Raw genomic sequence first — 9,469 nt, forward strand, 5'->3', positions numbered from 1 at the left:
GACAGCTGTGCTGCCATGTTCTCTCCAGTGCCCGGTGAGATGAGCTTGGGGCACCTTCCCTCCAGGTTCCTGTCCATCTGAGATGGGCAACGGGCACCACCCGAGGCCTCGTTGCTCTTTCTTTCTTTCTTTCTTTCTTTCTTTCTTTCTTTCTTTCTTTCTTTCTTTCTTTCTTTCTTTCTTTCTTTCTTTCTTTCTTTCTTTCTTTCTTTCTTTCTTCCTTCCTTCCTTCCTTCCTTCCTTCCTTCCTTCCTTCCTTCCTTCCTTCCTTCCTTCCTCCCTCCCTCCCTCCCTCCCTCCCTCCCTTCCTTCCCTCCTTCCCTCCATCCCTCCATCCTTGGTCTCCTTCCTCCACCCTTGCTCCCAGGTTTCCGCCAGCAGCCGAGCTTCCCTCCATTTCGGGGCTGGACCTCCCACCCCCGAGCCTGCCTGGCTCAGCCCCACCTCCGCTCCTTCTCCAGGTTGCCTGTGGTTTCTTCCCAGATTGGTGCCTTTTCTCTCCTTCGTTAGTGCTGTCAGGAGTTGATGAGCGTAGCTGTTGGGGCGGATGTTTTTAGGATGAAGTCTAGGGAGGGGGAAGCCTGGGTTTTAGGGCTTTTAAAACAGGCCCGTCTGAGCTAAATCTCCCGCACTATTTGCCACGATGATAAGGCGAGCATCGTAAGAATAATGGCCCACCTCTGGCTAAGGTCTCTTTCTGTCCCATTTGCAATCGTAACAATATTACATGCACAGCCCTTTCTGGTTTTCACAGCTATGAAATATGTCAAATAGCGACAAGGTACTGAAACGTTTCAGCCTGGCCGTTTGGATCCTATCGCTGTGCGCCGGAGTCATAACAGCTTCGTATGCCTGGAACCTGTCGCTTTACTTGGAAGGGCCAAAAACTCTCACCTCAAAGGAAGGATAGCTGTCCGTGACCTCGGTTTGCTCCTCGTCATCTTTTAGGGAGGAGAATGGGACCCTGTTCTTGTTCCCATGGGACTGCCTTTGAATCGCCAAAGGATTCCTCTCCCCCAAGAGAGGAGGGAGAGTCCCAGGACTGGGTCTGGACTTCAGGCCTGCCTCCTGGCCTCGGACTCCCCTTGCAGGACCGGAGGGCGGCCCCAGTGAAGGAGAGCAGGGCTTCTGTTGCCGGCCCCTTGGCCCGGGGGGGGGGGAACTCTCTCTTCTGGGCCGGAGCCAGTCAGGGCAGGGAGCTCCCCACCAGCATGGGAGGGGACACATGCACCCCCACAGCACAAACTGGCCTTTCCTGCTTTCCCTCCCCCCCATGGCAAATGAGGGCACCCCTTGCTCACTGCCCTCCCCCCCCAGGAAAAGACCTTCCCAACAGATAGGCAATGTTAATGGCCTGTCCCCCCGCCCCGCCCCTACGGCTGTTTTTTTTTCCTGCACACAGAATTGATTACCCCCACCAGCTCAAAAAGGACCACCCAGGGACCACCCGGTTATCAAAAGGGGCCTGAGAGCCTCTCGCCCAGCTGCCAGGCCTTCCTAGTGCCCGGCCCGCCCGCCACCAGCTGGGTCCTCCTGGCCCCTCAGGTGGTTGCCAGCAGGGTGCAGTGGGTGTAGCCAACGGAGCTGCTCACCCCCCCCTTCCACCTCCTTCAGCCACCCTCCCACTTGGGGGCACCAATTAATGCCCATTTTTAAAATAAGGACACCCATTTTTATCTTGTATGCCTTCCAGGCGGCCGCTGACCTAACAGGTATTCAGTGAGTACTTGACAGCACTAACGAGGGGGGATTAAAACAGCCCCTACCAGCTTCCTTGAGCAGCCCCCCCTCCCCAGCTTCCACAAGCAGGTAGGAGTCTGGGGTCAGCCTCCAAACATGGACTCAAGCTTGACCGGACTCAAGAGCCCCAGGGGTGAAGTCGGACCTCAGGGCGTCTTCCTGGCACTCAGCCACCCGCTTCTTAGGTTTATAGTGGGAAATGGCCCGCCGTGCCCTGCCCTGCCTGCCCTTTGGGATTAAGCGTGCAGAAGCGGACACGGATGCAGCCAACCAGCCAACTGGCTGGTCCTGGTCAGACACCCCCCCCTGCCCCCCTCCACCGGGAACCAACAGCCACCCTCAGTGGCCAAGTGTGCTCTGTTCAGAGGTGGTGGTGGGGAAACCCCGCTCAGCCTCTAATGGTGTAGGGGCCACCTGGGCAATGCCAGCGCCCACGGCTACCTCTACCTGCGCTCCCCAATCCTCCCCTCCCTTTCGGGGTGGCGGTGGGGGGGGGAACCTCCTCGATCCAGAAACCCAGACGGCTCCCCCGCCAGAGAGCGAATGTGCTGCCTCAGCTCCGCCTTGTCACACAGAGTTTGTTATGCGGAGATTAATGAAGGTTGCTGGGGGGGGGGGCAGTTTAATCACGGCAATGTTCCTGAAACAAACTCAAGAGCAGATTTATTACTCAGCAAATAAATAGAAGTGGCAGTTGATTTTGCTCACTTGGGAAGGGATAGGGATGTAAGCAAAAATATTAAAAATAAAGTAGATTAAATTCCAGTTTAATTGACCTTTGATTCTCAGCCTAATGCGCCCCACCCCGCCCCCCCCACCCGCCATGCCGGCCCGGCTGTTGATTCAGCCTTTAATTTCTTCTGGCGAAACGGCTGTGTTCAGTGATTCATCCCGTCCTGAGGCAAAGCACAGTCTGTAATTGCTTTTTAACTTCCTGGAATGTCAGAGTCAGGATTGAAATTTTACGTATCACTCCTGCCCCCCCCCCATCCGCTCCACTACCAACCACCATACACGTTCAACAGCAGCTTTAATAATAACATTGCAGAAAGAGAGGCAGATTTACTGCCCCAGAAAAATGTAATCAAATTTCCAGCCGGAAAGCAATAAGTCCAAATGTTGGTTCTCATTTGGAAGCTTGTTAGATCAATGTAGTTTCACTGGAATAGCTGCCTTTCCTCACCCCCACCCACACCCACCCGAAATCATTCCTTCCCTTCGCGGCAACTCTGGGTGGGGCAGGAAGGCAATTGGAGGTGCCCTCAAAGCAAGGGTCGGGGTGTGGAGACCCCCCCCCCGGGCCATGGAGGTCCTCCTGGGTCAAACCAACCATGTATTTGCCACCAAGCTGGGCGGCAGGTGGGAGAACCACCGAACCGAACTTGAGTTTGGCTGAAGCTTCTGCAGAAAGGAAAGCCTTCCGCCGTCCTCCAGAGCCCACGACCTCGGGAGATTTTGCTGAAACCCTCGAATAACAGCTACTCGTGTGAAAAGGACGGGTTCTTAGCCATGACAGGATTTCAAATGCACTTTAGCCTGAACTGATTTTCCTTGGGATTTTACACGACCAGCCAAAGGGTGAGACAGAAATGCAGCCTCTGAACAGGGCTGGGCTCCTCTCCCCTGGGCGGGCACAAGCTGGCAGAGAGGAATCGGGGAAGCGCCTTTCCCTGGTCCCATATCTCCAGGCCCCTGAAGGCAGAGACCGGGACAAGAGCCTCTGTCTGCCTGTATGTGCGTGTGCATGTGCGTGTGTGTGCGCGCATGTGCATGGGCTGCCGAGACAGCACAAACTCTGGCTCAAGCTTTGGGCTTGCATCGCCAGACCCGCACCGGTAGGACCCCTTTCTGCCATTCTTCTTGTTTAGCTGAAACCACAAGGCCAGCGTCCTCAGGTAGGGGACGACAGGGATCCAAGAACCATTTGCAAAGGGTCTTCAAAAAGCTCATGACACTCTGTGCTTCAAAAAGCTCATGGAGGAGCGGGGGCCCTCGCCTTGCACTGAGGCCCATGCCCATCCCTTCCAGGCCCCCTCCTGCCCCTGGCATGTTTCCTGCAATGCCAGCAAGGCTGGTCTCCGGAAACCCACAGAAGAAGCAAGAAGCTGCCTCAGCAAGGCCTGGGAGCTGGACTATTGTGTGACAAACTCTGACTCTGAGCAACCCACCCTCTGCCCTAGCACAGAACCCGGAGAGGAAAAGCCCCAGCCCCCTCCCACACTAGGAGTTGTTGTCGTTTAGTCGTTTAGTCATGTCCGACTCTTCGTGACCCCTTTATGGACCAGAGCACGCCAGGCCCTCCTGTCTTCCACCGCCTCCCAGAGTTGGGTCAAAGTCATGTTGGTCTGTTCGATGACCCTGTCCAGCCATCTCGTCCTCTGTCGTCCCCCTTCTCCTCCTCTTGCCTTCACACTTTCCCAGCATCAGGGTCTTTTCCAAGGAGTCTTCTCTTCTAGGAGAAGACTAGAACACTAGGAGAGAGGCAGTTAAATAGTTAATAACAACACACAACGCCACCTGACAGCAGACTTGACCAGTAAATGGTGTACACCTTGCTGCTGTGGTTCACCCACCTTTTCTGTCTGCATGTGCCTTCATGGATAGAATAAAGTCTATTTCAGTGCCCACCACCTGGTTTATAACTCCAAATGGTACCAAACAGAAAGATTTAGCTTCAGGCTTCCATGTGCCAACTAGACAGCTTTCCTAGCCAGCTGGCCTGAGGACCGTTTTGGAGACCATGGGCCTCTCCCATTAAGCACAATTAATCTGTTACAGGGCACGATCAGTCACTTGCGAGCTGCCTCTCCTGGTGCCAGTCTTAACAGATAATCCATAGAGCCGAAGACCGGTGGTAGATCATCAGCTCATTATCGAAAATAAATCATGGGGAAAACATTGAAAAGCTCCAGGAGAATCATCTGGAGCCTCAGAGGGCTTCCTGGAGCAGACACACCTGGTCATGTGGGGCAAAAGGGCTGCTCACCCCACAGAGAGGGGGTTCACATCTGGCTCAATTTATCAGGCGATGCTCCCACATCCTGGAGGTGCCTCTAAACCCACACCCAGAGGCTAGACCCACAACAAAAGAGGAATGAAGGCCTCTCGTCCCAGGGAAAACGGGGCGCCGCTGTTGGTCTCGGCAGCAGCTCTGGTGGAAGGGGCCCAAGAGCAGGGCTAGCGAAAAAGGCGCTGGTTTCGGGAGCACAAGGGAGCACAAGGGAGAGGAAAGAAGGCAGCCTGGGGAGCGGGGAGGAGCAGGTTAAGGCAGCCCCCCCCCCCAACAGATGTCGTCAGGGGCCAGGCTTTGGCTCCTGCCACCTCCAAAGGATTTTAGTTTTCAAGGCTGCAAGAAAGGGGAGCCTTGTCAGCTTTGAGAACCTGGGCAAAACTCAGAAATCGGCATGTTTCTATTCTCTGTGCCAGGTAGAAGGCATAGAGGCATCTCTTCCCCCTCCCCCCGCCCAATCAAAAACGAACCATTTCTCTCTCTCTCTCTCTCTCTCTCTCTCTCTCTCAAACAGCTCAGACATTGCAGGAGAGGCGTGGGGAAAATTTTGCAACTTTGCGAGCAGAAGCAAAGCCCTTTTGCCTGTACCGGCGGCCCCTTTCCAAGGACGGAGGACGGGAGGCAGCCACCTAAGAGAGAACCATGGGCTCCCCCTTGACGCTACCTACTGGGTGTCCTGAAAGGCCAGGCCCCCCAAGCACAGGCAGGGCTCACCTCCTCCTGCGGGGTGGGGGGCTTGGGGTTGGGGGGGTGTGCGTGCCCTGGAGGGCATCAGGAGACCAGCAGCGGAGGGTCTTTGCTGAGCTGCCCCTTAAGGAGGAGGGCTTAGTGGCCCACCGGCCCTTCTGGCTTCTGCCGGCCCCAGAGACCTGCTGGGCGTCTGGCCTGCTTGCTAAACGAGAGGCAGGGCCATCCATATTCCCGAAGCCAGAAGGACTGCAGTGCATTAAAAAATGATGAGGCTGGTGCTTCGAAGCTGCCGAGCGCGCTCCCTGCCCTCCCCCCACCCCACCCCGCCTGCACCGGGGGAGGAGGTGTTTAAAAAGAGCGTCAGCAGCACTTGACTGTGGCATCGCTCAGGAAGCTGAAGCGGAGTTTTGAGAAATATTCAATATGTTCAGGATCGTTCCATCACCGAGAGCATGGCCGTGAAAGGGGGGGGGAAAGGGAGGTGCCAGGAATCATGTAGGAAAAAACCACCACTGCCACCGTCGCCGCCTTCCTCACCCCAGTCCAGCCCTGTGGTTTTCCAAAGGAGCTGTTCCCACAGACTGAGGGAGCCCCCCCCCATTCCCTGCTGCTTCCACATTTTAAAAGGAGACTGGGACAGGCAGGACCCTCGCTTGGCCATGTAGGGGCTCAGCAGGACCCCTAAAACATTACCCTGGATGCAGCCACGCCTCGGCGTTTGCACACAGGAGCACGACTTACTGCTTCCTCCGTGGACCATTCCCTGTGCTCAGAGCTCCTCTGACCCTACAGACCACTGGACCAAAATAAAATAAAACAAAAACACAGAAACAAACTGGGGGCCCCACACACATACAGTACACAAGAAAACAGACTGTCGAACATTGTAGCTCCTGAAAGACTAACTGCTATGTTTTCATGTGAACTTTTTGTTTAGTTGCTACAACATGTTTTTTTCTCTAAGTGGCTGTTGTTTTCATTTTATTTTTGTTTGCTTGTGTGTTTGTTTGGTCTGCTCTGCTTTCATAAACTAACATGTTTGCTTCTTCAAAAACAACCTCTCTGACAATGCAGAGGACCCTATCGAGGGATCAGCAGCCCTCTCGTTTCTCTGCTGCCGGCCGAAGGGCTGCTGGCACGCCCAAGCTCCCTTGCTTAGTCCTTCACTGACTTGCAACTCAAGGGTGGGGTGGAGGGGGTGTTCGTTCGTCCGTCCGTCCGTCCGTTCATTCGTTCGTTCGTTCGCTCGCTCGTTCAAATTCTATACCACCCATCTGGCCAGTCTGGGTGGTTCGTGGGTCCCTGCAGTAGACTCTGGTTTATTTTTGTTACATTTTTTAAAGAGGAAAAAAACAGAGCATGCAAGGTGGCTTGCAAACATAATTAAAAACTAATGAAGCAATAAAAAAGAAGAAGAACCACCTCCGTAAGCAGTCACTACTAAGCATCATAACCATTTCAGAGGCCAGTTTGAAGAGGTTGCCTTCTCTCACCCACCCTGAAGGGCAGTGGGACCAGGGACCCCCCCCCGCTGGTTCTGAGGACAGCGCACCCCACAGCCCGGAAGCCACACCCCAAAGCCCTCTTCCATGCACCCCTCAAGTGGGCCTCCACAGGCAACGCTGCTTTCTCAGTGGTCCTTCCGGAAGCACTTGATGTCCAGAGAGGACATGCTTGTCAGAAGCGAGGCGTTTCCTCCGAGAGCCAGTTCTCAACCGGTGCTCAAAAATCAATTGGCGGTCAGTGCAGGGCCTTCTGAACCCGAGGGATACAATCCTGATAGCCCGGCCCAGTTGATAATGCAGCTGCCCCTTTTACCAGGAGAAGCCCCGACACCCTCAAGGATGGCACTACGTGAAGCACATGGAAGCAGTCAAGATCCTAGGTAAGAATGCTGCAGATGAGCCTTGGGAAGTCAGGTGGACACAGAGAAGACACGGGTGGCACGCTAGAGAGAGTTGAAAAAGAGGAGAAAATTGCTCCTTGCCAGGGCGGCTCCTTGTGGGCTGCCAGGATGGAGCAGAGCCAGGAAGCGTTCGTGGACCACAAAGCGGGTCTTTCAGGAAGAACACAAGAACCTCCCCAAGACAGGGCGAGCCAGAGGGCTTTGTTTCCAGCTGGCTCACCCTCGGCAGGAACATTAGTAAGCCTTATTCAACAGAGGCCATGTTCAAGGGTATCTCCTCAACAGCAGTTCCCTTCGTGTTGCGCGAGAAGGAGGGAACGGAGCTGGGTGTCATCCGCGTATTAGCCACCTTCACAAAGTAGCTGTGATGACACTTTCATGCACAACGCCTCAGAACCACAGTCATTCTGCGAAACCGTGCATGGAGAGACGGCCGGCCCTGTTCACTGTAAACGGCAGCGGCTGCATTCCAGTGTCAAAAGCCCAAAGTGTGGCCTCTCGGTCATCCGTTCCAATGGCTGGAGGGCCCAGGAAGTCTCTCGCCAGCAATGGTGGTGCTTTGGATTAAGGTGCCGGTTTTGAGAAAGGGGGTGGGTGGGTTTCATAGACCCATCAATTGCCAACAGTTGGCCCTCCGCCTGTGGAGATGGGATCGATAGGCTGCACAGAGAGAAAGTGCCGAGGCAGTGAAAGAAGAGGCTGGTGAGACAAGAACGGAGGAGGCTCCGGGTGCAAGTGACAGTGTTTCAGTGCTGAGTCATTTCTGGGCAGCCTCTTCCCCCCAGGCTGGGCACCGAATCCTCAAGAGGCAGCTGGAGGGTTGCACTGATGCGGGCTTATGGGTCTCTGTAGGGGACCAGGCAGAGTGGCTTTTTACACACACACACACACACCCATTCTAGATTTGGCCTGGGACAGGGAGATGAAGTTTTACTTGGTGACAAACCCCTCCTGAGGGGCAAGAGAAAAAACAGCCCTGCTTTGTCTACCGGTGACCCCCACCCCCCCACCCCCACCCCCCTCTCCCCCTCTTCTCCTCCCATGAAGCGAGGACGCAGCAGGGCAAGCGGCCAGAGCCAGCTCCGTCCTCAAGAAGCCGGCACCCCATTCCCCAAGGCGGGGTCCAGAAGGCCAGCCAAGGAACAGCTCTGGACCGCCCTGGTTCCAACAGAGCTCCGAGAGCTGAGGTTCTTCTGGCACTGACAGGATCGGCTCCTCCCCAAACCCTGGCAGATTGCAAATGTGGTTTGACCACAATGTGAAGCTGATATAGGTCTCAAGTCCAGTTAACCGCCGGCTCAACTCCCCCCCCCCCCCACTTCCTGAGACGCTTAACCTTCTCTGGTCACCTGGAGTCGATAGGACACACACACACACACACACGCACGCACGCACACAGAGACACACCCTACCAAATGTTAATCCAGGATGCCATGAGAAACCGATCAATGGCCTCAAAGGCTCACTCAGGGCTCTTCCTGATCCAATAAGCCGCCATGAGAGCCCACCAAGATTGGAAAAATAATGGCCGATATAATAAACAATCAAACTATATTAACTCTAATTTGGCAAAGCCTAAGGCAAGATTAATATAGCTGTAATGCAATCACCTATAAATAAATGATGGCCTTGCATTTTAATGTGACATCTATCAGAGCCGCTTTTGTGTGATACATAAAAGGGTTACGAGTTTAGAAACAAAATCGAAACCACGGGCATTTGCCCCATTCCACCGCTGTCGCCGCAGGGAAGGGAGAGCCAACGACTGCACCCAGAAGACAACATTTCCGGAAGCAAAGCCATCACCCCACGGCTGTTGATCCCACCCAGTGGCGGAAGGGGGGGCAGCAAAGCAGGACGCCCCAAACTTGTGCTGCAGAGACCCTGCAGCCTTCGGCTTCCCATGGCACTGTCCTGGCAAGGGGGACCAACCAGCCAATAAAATGGTCCGCTCTTCTTCATTCATTTCTCGCAGAAGCGCACAGAAAACACACACACACACACAGAGAGAGAGAGAGAGAGAGAGAGAGAGAGAGAGAGAGAGAGAGAGAGAGAGAGAGAGAGAGAGAGAGAGAGAGGTGCCAGAGTGCCCAGGTGGGAGTTTAGAGACGCCATGCCAACCA

The sequence above is a fragment of the Pogona vitticeps genome, chromosome 13 (genome assembly GCF_051106095.1).
Source record: "Pogona vitticeps strain Pit_001003342236 chromosome 13, PviZW2.1, whole genome shotgun sequence".
Classification (NCBI taxonomy): Eukaryota; Metazoa; Chordata; class Lepidosauria; order Squamata; family Agamidae; genus Pogona; species Pogona vitticeps.